Source organism: Cotesia typhae, unplaced genomic scaffold, assembly GCF_013202065.1.
Source record: "Cotesia typhae breed Kobodo isofemale line unplaced genomic scaffold, CoteBio_Ctyphae contig_20, whole genome shotgun sequence".
Taxonomy (NCBI): Eukaryota; Metazoa; Arthropoda; class Insecta; order Hymenoptera; family Braconidae; genus Cotesia; species Cotesia typhae.
This window is the reverse complement of record NW_027423725.1, coordinates 4,337,111-4,348,843: the sequence shown is the minus strand read 5'-3', so window position 1 is coordinate 4,348,843 and position 11,733 is coordinate 4,337,111.

Below are 11,733 nucleotides of genomic sequence, written 5' to 3'. Positions count from 1 at the left end.
TGAGCCGGACACGGAAAAAGCCACTGTTGAACCGCGGATAGTTTTGGTTGTTACGCTACGAAATAAAATTAAAACGAATATTGATTATTATTATTACGAAAATTCAGCCGCTTACGTGGTGAATTTAATTATTTTGTTGAGAAATTGTTATTTTGAGTGTCGATCCAGTCGACGCTAGAATTTCTCTCGTAAATTGCTGTAATTGCCAACTGCCAGGCAGTCAAGAATTCGAACAAAATTTTGGTCATTTCGACAACAAAAATTCCGTGACGCCATCGCCGAGAGCCTCTGCAGCCGTCAGCACCGCCGACACCTGCTATCAGGAATTTCAAATCTCCCTGGAGAGTCGACTGAACGGGGTAAGTGCGGTCGCAGTTTGTTAATACACCTGGGTGACTTCACCGCGGTCCGCGATTAAGTCGAGGTCGAATAAGGCCTATTACTTGTCCGAATTGTAATCTATAATTAATTATTGAATTTGTTTTATCGAAAGATCAAATCATTACGCATTTGGTAATTAAGTCAGAAAGTAAAATTGTACCGAAATTCAGCGATTGCGTTGTCGAATTCCGGCTTCGGGGTGACGTCAGCCAGGTATTCGGTGCCAATTTTTTTTGTTATTACGTAGTAGAAAGATATTGTGTACAGTTGTCAATTTATTTGGTAAAAGTTTGATATTGTCTGTCGCACCAATTTGTGTGGGGTGCTAGTTCACTACCACTACAATAATTCACACGAATACGTAAATTAGTAAATTATATTTTTATTAGATGATAATTAGTTATTAAACAATAATTAGTTATAAAATAATTTCTCTTTGGAATGCTACAGCTGTAGCCTCTGTTAGTTGTAATAATAATAATAATAAACTAGTTCCAATTAGGCACGTTGGCGCCACTCGTGTTGATTCCGGTGTTGGCTTCGAGGCGTATTTTAGTATTAGGCTTGGCCGTTGGTGGCGTCGAGGCGCTCAGACCGCCACAACCACTCCCCTCCGAGTGAATTTCGGCGGGAACTTTGAAAGTTACCTTTCTTGTGTACGTCTTCTGAGGTTTGTCCATGACGGAACCCCATTGGTGCGTCAAGTTTGGAGACGGAGTTGATGGTTCTTCAGTGACTGGATTGTCATCATCATTTTTGGCGATGTAGGCAGGTTTAAGGCGTTCAATTGACACATGTTTTTCCTCGCCGTTAATGTCTAGATTGTAGACGCGATCAGAGATGCGTTTTATAACCTTGTACGGACCCGCGTAGGGAGCTTCCAGCAGTGCTTTAACATGGTCGCAGCGTACGAAGACATGCGAGCAGGTGTCCAAGTCTTTGAGGATGAAGATTCGGGCTTTGTTGTGATGAGCCGTGGTTGTAGGTCTCAAGCCACGCATGTATTCTCGATGTTTCTCGACGAAGATTTGAGGATTAGCTGGTGCTTCAGCTGACGTAAAAAATTCTCCAGGTACCCTTAGAGAAGTTCCGTATAGTAGATCAGCAGGAGTTGCTTGAATGTCTTCCTTGAAACTGGTACGTAGTCCAAGCAATGCCGTCGAAAGAATTTCGGTCCAGGGCTTTGGAGAGCACATCAAAGCCGTTTTTAACGTGCGGTGCATTCGCTCAACAATGCCGTTGGACTGCGGATGGTAAGGCGTTGTTCGAGTTTTTTGCGCACCGACAAGTTGGGCAATTGCGCTGAAAAGTGCGGATTCGAATTGAGTTCCTTGGTCCGTGGTGATTTGCAGCGGAGTGCCGTAGTGAGAAATCCAATGGTCAAACAGAGCCGTGACCACGGTATCAGCTGTCATGTCTTTGATAGGCACTGCAACAGGCCAGCGAGTAAAGCGGTCAATAATTGTCAGACAATATTGATACTCACCGACTTTAGGTAGGAAGATGATGTCCATGTGAATGTGATTGAACCTGTTGTCTGGAGCTTCCAAGTGATTGGGCTTAATTCTTGTATGGCGGTGGATTTTAGCCTTCTGACATGCGAGGCAATCTCGGGACCATTTCAGAGCGTCTTTTCGGATTCCTGGCCAGGTGTATTTTTCACGGAGTTTATTTGAGGTGGATTTACGTCCTGGATGAGACAAGTTGTGCGCGGAGTCAAAAGCTGCTTTTCGTAGAGCCAGTGGGATGTAAGGTTTTACGATCTCAGTTGAGATTTCGCAATAAATGTCTACACGATCGATAGATAATTTCTGCAGCTTCAATGACGTTGAATTTCGAATCAGATTCGGAAGTTCTTCATCGACTTGCTGTTCCTGATGAATGTTCAATGGAGTAAGAACTGTGGGCATGTTAATAGTGTTGATGCGAGACAGAGCATCCGCGACCACGTTATCATCGCCCTTAACGTAGACTATGTCAGTTGATAATTGCGAGATGTAGTCCAGCTGACGGAGTTGTCTCTCAGAGGCTTTATCTAGTTTTTGCTTAAAAGCGTAGGTAAGAGGTTTATGATCAGTTTTGATGACGAATTTCCGATACTCCAGGAGGTAGTGGAAAAATTTTGTAGCTGCAAAGATTGCCAAGAGTTCACGGTCGTAGGTGCTGTATCTTCTTTCAGTTTCGCTTAACTTTCTGGAGAAAAATCCGATTGGCTTCCAGGTGTCACCTTCCAGCTGCTCGAGTTTGGCGCCAATAGCCGAGGATGAGGCGTCCGTGGTGAGGGCAAGAGGTTCGGTTGAGGATGGAAATGTAAGTAGAGTAAACTTTGCAAGTTCGTGTTTGCAAGCTTCGAAGGCTTTGTCTGCTTCAGAGGTCCAGTTGATTTTTGTTTTGTCATTCTTGATAGACTTACGTAAGTAGTTGTTGAGTGGCAACATGATATTTGCCGCGTTTGGGATGCAGCTTCTGTAGTAGTTAATCATTCCCAGGAACCTGCGGAGTTCACACACGGTTTCAGGCTTGGGAAATTGCAGAATGGCGTCAACACGTTCGCTAGTTGGTGTGTAACCGTCCTGGTTGATGGTGTAACCAAGAAAGTCGATTTTGTGTTGATCGAAAACGCACTTCTTGACATTGATGACCAAGCTATGCTTTTTTAGTCTGTCAAGAACGATTTTGACATGTTCTAGATGTTCTTCTTCGCTGTTGGAGAAGATTAGAATATCGTCAATGTAGACGAAGACGAAGTTTAGGTCTCTGAAAAGCTGGTCCATGAACCTTTGGTAAGTCTGTGAAGCGTTCTTCAGCCCGAAGGGCATTCCCAGGTGTTCGTATAAGCCCCAGGGAGTAATTATCGCTGTTTTTTCCACGTCGTCCAGGTGTACCGGTAGTTGTAGAAATGCTTTTTCCAGATCCAGTTTCGAAAATCTTTTCTTGGCGCGAAGGCGATGAAATAAGTCAATGGTGAATGGAGGTGGATATTTGTCAGGTTCAGTGGACTCGTTGAGCTTCCTGTAGTCGCCGCACATTCTCCAGCTGTTGTCCTTTTTGTGAGTCATGTGTATGGGACTGGCGTATTTGCTCTTTGACGGCCTGATTATACCAGCATCTAAGAGTTCTTTAAGCTGTGCCTTTGCAGCAGCAGCTTTTTCACCTGAGAGCTTGCGGGGGCGCGCTGTGACTGGAGGTCCATTAGTTATGATCCTGTGTGCGAAATCGTTGGGACTTAGTTGAAGTTTACCAATGGGTTTGGTTATCTCAATGTATTGTTTGAGAAGCTCGAAGTATCTAGGCGGCAGGTCCGATTTTATGGTCGAAATGCCGTGTAGTTGCGTAGCGATAAATCATCCCTTGGATGAGATTTGTGTGATAGGATCGATTAGTTGCTGGTTTTTTAAGTCGATGAGAAGATTGTAGTGTGCGAGGAAGTCCGCTCCGATGATAGCTGTGTCGACGTCAGCCACGATGAAGGTCCAGGAGAAATCCCGGCGTAAGTTTAGTTCAAGGTTGATAAGCTTGGTACCGTAGGTGTTTATTTGTGTTGAATTTGTTGCGTAGAGCGTCAACGAGTTGACTTCTTGGTTTTTTTTGTAAATTTTTGCAGGCAAGATGGATACTATCGAACCAGAATCAATCAGAAATTGCTGGCGGATATTATTATCGAAGATGTGAAGTCGGAGCTCTTTAGGGAAGATTGTTTCGCTGTTATGCACTGCTCCGAGTGATGACAGCGGTTCTAGTTTTCCTGTTGCTTTGCAAGGAAGTCTGGAGCCAGAGTGCATGGTAAAATGCATTTTCGCGCTTCAGCCCCGAATTTGTTGTGGAAGAAACAGATGCCATTGCGTGTTGGAGTTGGAGACCTTCCGCGTTGACGTTGTTGATACTTCTGATGATGAGCAGCTTATTGGAACTCTGTTTGTTGCTGTATGAGTTGTTGTTGTTGCGCATGATGATTCTTCATGTATTGTTGTATGCTTTGTTGCTGTATTTTCAAGTCTTGGATCTCCTTCATGCACGTTCCAAGCGTCTGCTGTAATTCTAGCATTTTTAACTCAAAGTTGGTCCCGTTCTGGATCGAATTTTGTCGAGACATAGCCATGACAGATGGAGATGGTCCCAAGACTTCCATGAAACTGTCCGCAAATTCAGCCACTGTTTCCAGCGGAAGTTTGCTTGTAGTGATGAGGTGAGGCTTGATGTTCGGAGGAAGTCTGTCCAACCATAACTGTTGTAGTACGCAGTCGTCCACGGCACCATTGGCCAGTTCACGCATTTTACGCAGTAGTTGTGATGGTGTTTTGCCCTCCAGGGTGGTTTCACTGATGAGTTTGTGCACCTGCTTTTGTCTAGAATCAGAGAGTCGTGAGAGAATAGCTGTTTTTAGAGTTTGGTACTTTTCTGCAGCTGGTTCTTGACGGATCACATCAGCAAGTTGATCAATCATTGCTGCGTCTAGTTCCCTGATGACATTGACATATTTTACTCTGTCATCGACTATTCCAGCGGTGTCAAATACGGCTTCTACCATAATGAACCAAATTTCTGGTCTTTCTTTCATGAACACCGGCATTTTTGGTTTTTCCGTTGGTGTATTGGCTGGTTGATTTCTCTGGATCATGTTATTAAAAGCAATTAGTTGTTGTAATGTAAGTGGGTTTAGCATACCTGGGTTTGTTGTGCTTTGTGGTGTGCTTGTACTCCCAGTATCACCAGGCGTGATGTTGTCCTGGTTCGAACCACCGGATGTTTGGTCGGTTAATTGGCTAATGGGATTACCAAACAAGTTCTTGTTGGACGTGCCAGATATTTTTGTGTCCGGTTTGTTAGTTGACGTTTTGTTGTTTTTCGCGTGCCTGGGCTCGCCGTCTACGCCGTAACCCAACAACTCTTCTTCGGTGCAGTCAATCAGACTTCGATTGTGGTCGTCTAGTTTTTGTGTTGGACTATGATCAATGCCCATTTTGGTTTTTTTAGTTGAGTGTAACTTGATAATTATTTTGTTGTTTTTTTTTTTTTTTTTTAAATTTCTTTTTATATTTTATTCGCACTGAATGCGGTAAAAGATGGCCGCCGCGGTTATATATTTTGGCGGACACGCGATGCTTTTTCGTGAGATTATTTTTTACATCACGTCGGGGTCACCAATTGTGGGGTGCTAGTTCACTATCACTACAATAATTCACACGAATACGTAAATTAGTAAATTATATTTTTATTAGATGATAATTAGTTATTAAACAATAATTAGTTATAAAATAATTTCTCTTTGGAATGCTACAGCTGTAGCCTCTGTTAGTTGTAATAATAATAATAATAAACTAGTTCCAATTAGGCACGTTGGCGCCACTCGTGTTGATTCCGGTGTTGGCCGGTGATGGCTTCGAGGCGTATTTTAGTATTAGGCTTGGCCGTTGGTGGCGTCGAGGCGCTCAGACCGCCACATTTGGCTCGACTCAGGGGCCATCTAAGAGCGCAATTAGAAACTATACCTCGAGCTTTGTCCCGCGTATTGCCCGACGGGTAACAACAGTTACCGACGGTTCACTTACCCGCCGCAGATGATAAATGATCGATCGATTGTGCCATCGATAACCAAAATACGACAAATCGATGCTATTGATAAATTCGAAATTGGCTGTTAGGAAGAAAATACGAAGCAATACTAATTTTTTTTTGTTGTTAATTTTTTTTTAATTCCTGATTTGTTAAGACGAGCGACGACCAGTAAAAATTTTTTTGTATCGAGAAATTCGAAATTTGTTGTTACGAGACGAGCAGCGAAACAATTATTTTTTTTTGTCATTTTTTTTTGTTGAATTAAAGATTTTGTTGTTGAGAACGGACCAGAAGGACAGACTTTTGTTTGGATCGATTTATAAATTGTTGTGAAGATAATAAAGCGAAGACAATTATTTTTCTTAATACAAAAATTTGTTTGTTAAGCGAATAAAGAAGAACTCATTATTTTGTATTTTTGATCATATTCCGATTGGTTTTTTTTTATTATTGCGAATTGCCGAACCTGTGTACTGGTTCAATCTAGTACCTTGTGAGTTAATAAATCGATTTGTAAGCAGTCCCTGTGCGTTAACATTTTCTTTTCTCTGGTGGTAATTATTCCGAATCGATTCCTAGACCCGCACTATCCAATTTAGGATCTTTTCGACGTTGACCTGCCGCCCAACGACGACCAAGTGCTAACTTTCGAACCGCGGAACGTAAAGTTCCTGGCGTTCAACCAGCTACGAACCAGGTAAGCCAACATTTAGGTGGAACTCCCCGGTGCTGTCGACGCCAGTGCCGTGAAGAAAAACCCATCATAATATATATATATATATATATATATATATATATATATATATATATATATATATATGTCGGAGAGTAAAGTACAGTGGAGTATTTTCTGACGAAGCGATGAGAATATTCTTTAGGATATCTCTATTTTTTTAGTTATTTTAAGAAATGTATTGTTACTTTAATATTTTGTAAAATAAGATATAACTAAAATGTTTTATTGCGGTAGGCTTAGGCCTAGGTAGGCACATGGTTGTCAACGTAGTCGGGATCCCAGGACGATAGGGGTATCATAAAATTAATAAGGAAAAGAGAAATGTGCAGCAGGCAGACTATTTGAGAATAGTTTTTGAAAAGACATTCTTGCTTTGAGATCGAGATCGAACAGACGTCCTGGTGATCGCGAATTCGTTATTTCCTAAGTCTCGGTCAATCGCAAGATATTATTAATATTGTTTGCGGCCTGAATTAACTTAACCTTGTACGAGTTTATCTACTCATTCGTAATAATTGATCTTTTTGTAATTGTGAATATTAATTAATTGTAATAATAAAAATGAGTGAATCACAAAATACCGAATCCCCAACAATAACTCATGCCTCTCTGACATATATATATATAATCAAATGTAAATTATAAATTTATCAATGATTATTGATTTTATGTTCTTTAGTGATTTTAACATAAATATAAGATCTGAATTTTTTTATTAATAATTGCAGATGAAGAGCTAAGTTCTATTTTATTTTATTTTTTCATTATTATTATTTATAAATCAATACTAAATTAATAATACATTTTGCTTATATATATTGAAGTTATACATTTATTATAGATTATGTATAATATTTCCTAAATTTTACATGATATATTTATTAGTATTTTAATAGAGTATACTTTGTTAAATTAGATCTGCTCATACTCCCTAAGAAAATGATTTTGCCTAATCATATATAGTTATATCTAATTATATATAACCATATGTAGACTTATATATAATTCTACCTACTCATACTTGACTAATATGAATCTGTATATAATCAGATCTGATTATATACGGGTCCATATATAATTGGATGTGATCAAACTTGGCTAACATAATTAGCCTTTTATAGATTATCATGTATTATTAAATTATATATAAGTTAATATATAATTATACATAGGTTAATGCATAGTCAGACCTAAGCAAACATTTTTTTGGATATCACTTACAGTGCAAAATGATGTTTAACAATACGCTTAAATAGTTATAAAATAAAAAATTTATTACACTTCCTATAGGATGTCTTGGTTTGTCCTGCTACTGTTTAATAATAAAATGATTATTGGAATAAATATGTTGTTATAATTAGATTCAGTGAAATAAGCAAATCAAGAGTATCAAAATTTAATATAAAATTAATTTTTATATTATATTTCTGATAAATTGATTTGATACGTTATGTACTTCATAGAATCATCAATACTTATAAGACGACAACATAGCAGCCGGGAATTTCAAGACGCACTGGGATCATCAAAGTTAAGCAGCATTGAGCGTGGTTAGTAATTGGATGGGTCACCACGTCGGAGTTATAGCTGTGAAATCATCTGTAATGATTTTTTTTTTTTTTGGTTACAGGATTAGGTACGACGAAATCAAATATTATATCCCTAAAAATAACCACATGTTTAATTAGGGGTAATGATATATAATTTAATGTTGTTACATGTAGTTATAGATGAGTATATAAAATTATGTATAACTTATATATGATTATATATAATTAGACCTGGCCAATTTTCAGGTCTAATTATATATAAGTTATATTATATATAACCATATATATTTAGGCAAAATCATTTTTTCCCGGGTTTTTAATTTTGGATACATGAATCCGTCGTTAGTTACCTCTTGAGTATCGCTAGTTTCCATGAGAGAGTCGCCATCTTTGGATGATTCTCTTGAACTCGTGCGGGATCTGCCAACTTTAAGGTTAGGTGTAAATTTCTTTTTATTTTTATCAAATAAAAAATCGAAATTTAATGTGTTCGTTAATCTGTTTAGATTTTTCGCTTGTTTTTTAAGTTCTGGCAATGAAAGATTGTCAGATGGCCGACTTAACGGTGTACTTTTGTTCCTTTCCATTTCCCGAACGGGCGTGCCGAGGCACGCGGTCCTTAGACCAACAATAATTTTATTTATTAAATAAAAATCGTTAATGTTTATATTTGGCAATTATTATGATTATATCATAATTAGTACCACACAATCACTAAAATCAAACAATCAATTCAATTATTTTCGCTGGGAGCAGGACTTTAACATAGGGGATTAGAGCACGAAGTTGCTACGTTGAATGCTCAAAGCGAACTGGTGGTTCAAGTAAGTCTTATACATAAACGGGTAAAGTAATAGTCTTTCAAGCATCAGGTCCTAGGTTCAGTTCCCGCGCGTGACGGTTTTTTTTATTTCTACGGAAATAATTATATATAGTTATGTATAATTATATATGGCCATTGTAAATTATCTTATCATTAAATATTTATTTATGCTGGATCGGGATGTTGGAAAGAAGAAAGATGCTCACGCTAATTCGTGTTTTGTCGTTTATTCTATGGAAATATCACAGTTTAATGTATTGAACACATGAACTCTTAAAGCTATTAATAACACTTTATTTAATTAACTGATTATTTTGAATTGAGTGTTACTATTATTTGATTAACATCAGTGAACTAGAATTATGATTAATGGTTATTAATATACGTGACATCAAACACCGATATTAATATTGAGATTGTTCAGAGCGATGATAATTATTTAAGTTAACGAAATTAACATTGAAATTATAACAAGGTTGAGTGCATGAATTACTTAAGTTAATTATAACATTAATCACTATTAATGACGCGACAAATTATTACGAGCGATGATGCGAGTGATGAGCACTGATCGAAGTCTTTTATGCGACTCTCAGACACAAATCTACAGTCACCAGGGAGAACAGGGGTGTCGAAGCATTAAGTGAATGCCTGGTGTTTGGTGACATCATCTCAGCCAGGTATAATAATGACTTTGTTGATTACTGAATTATTGTATGATAAATCATATCTTACTAACATGTTAAAGACGGATAAGAGTAATCCCTGGTGACTGGAGATTAATACTTAAGTACAAGGTAACAGTGGAATGCCAAAATTCCAATGGTTACCGGCATATGAGGTTACAATGGCAGCATTTTTCAATACTAATTATCTCACGAGTTTAAGATAAAAATTGTTATGATTTACAAATAAGAATAGTACCTGAGTTGCCAATGGTGTTGAACTTCTTAATAAAACACTTAGTTGATTGAGCACAAATCAATATAAATTTGGAAAGTAAGTTGATAGTACACAATGCACGTGATGTTAACTGCAGCGTGTAGGTTGGTGTGTTATGTCGGCTGGCGCGCCGGCAGATGTTGACTTCGGGAAATGAATTGCAGAGTGCGCGTGAGTCGCTGAACCTCTGGTGAGGTTGATTGCGGACTTACCACACGTTCTGGCGCGAACATGTGGTATTTACGCAACAGCCATTTTTCATATATAATTATATATGGTATTATATCTGATTATATATAGTTATATATAAATTATATATAATCTTAAAAATGAACGTATGTAATGACGTATAGATATATATAAATTATATGCAATTATATATAGTTTTATATAATTATATATAATCTTAAAAACAAAAATATGTAAAGACATATAGTTATATATAAATTATATGAAATCATATATAGATTAAATATGGTTCTATAGAATTATATATAATTTTTTTAACCCGGGACCTCCGGGCGAAAAGCATCAACTTTCGTTCCGCTGGGCTAAACGAAGTTGCCGTTTTTCGCCTCCGTCAAGGAGAGAAATAGTATATATACCATGGGCAGTAAATAAGAAAGTCTTAGATTATTACATGTTTATTGACCTCGACTTTGCCTCGGACAACAATTACCTGTGATCTGAGACATTTCTCATTTTACTGCTCTAGGTTTTGTAATATACTAATTCCTGTAAGTAAAAAATTAGTATCTAGAAAGTTCTCTTACGTAATGAAAAATTTGTGGTCCTGAAAAGGACCGTTTTTATATAACCTGAAAATTTATTACCTTAGAAGATATTTCTGGCGATAATAATAACGCTTATCTATATGATGACATAAAATTCTTTTAAACATCGGTTTCCGTTTACACTTTGTGCAAGTTAAAATCTTGCTAAAATGCCACATCTGGTGTCGTCGAGCGTGAGTTTTAGTTAATAGTCTTTTACGGCACGAACTGAATTCACATGTCATGATCCATGGCTTACAAAATATTGAACTATCGTCACTTCCGTCAGAAGAAATAGGCAACGGAGCCAAAGATGTCTTTTCGTCAGTATTGTTATTTTTATCCATGCCGTTCGATTTGTCGTTAAAACACTTGTCTTTACAGTCGTTTTCTCCGAAAAATTCGTCGTCACATGAAGTCGTCAAGACAAGGCAGTCATCGTCATCCTCTAGGTCTTGGCAAATAGTAAAGTCAGTCACGTAGTCAGTAATTGATTTTTGTCCGTCCATTTTGTCAAAAATAATCAAGTCTTTGCTGTCGTTTTCACCAAAAAATTCGTCGTCATATGATGTCATCAAAACGAGGCAGTCATCGTCATCCTCTAGGTCTTGGTGAACAGTAAAGTCAGTTACGTGGTCAATAATTGGATTTTGTCCGTCCATTTTGTCAAAAAAATTGATGTAAGTAAAAATGTTAAAAAAAGTTTAATCGCACGCGTCCGTTCACTTAGGCAGATGCTTTGAATTTGAAGCTTCGTTGGTCACGTAGTCACTTGCTTTCGATGCGCTATAGTCTCGTTCTAACCTTTAGTACACTCGGAGCTACCTGATTGGTCATTAAGCCAGGGGAGGGAGTACTGCGCATAACAAGTGCGTTGGAGACGATTGAAGCTCAAAACCACGAAGGCTAGATAGAAGGAGGACGCTCGATATAGGGGTAGTTTTCCAATTACAAAGCATTGTGCGACTCAGT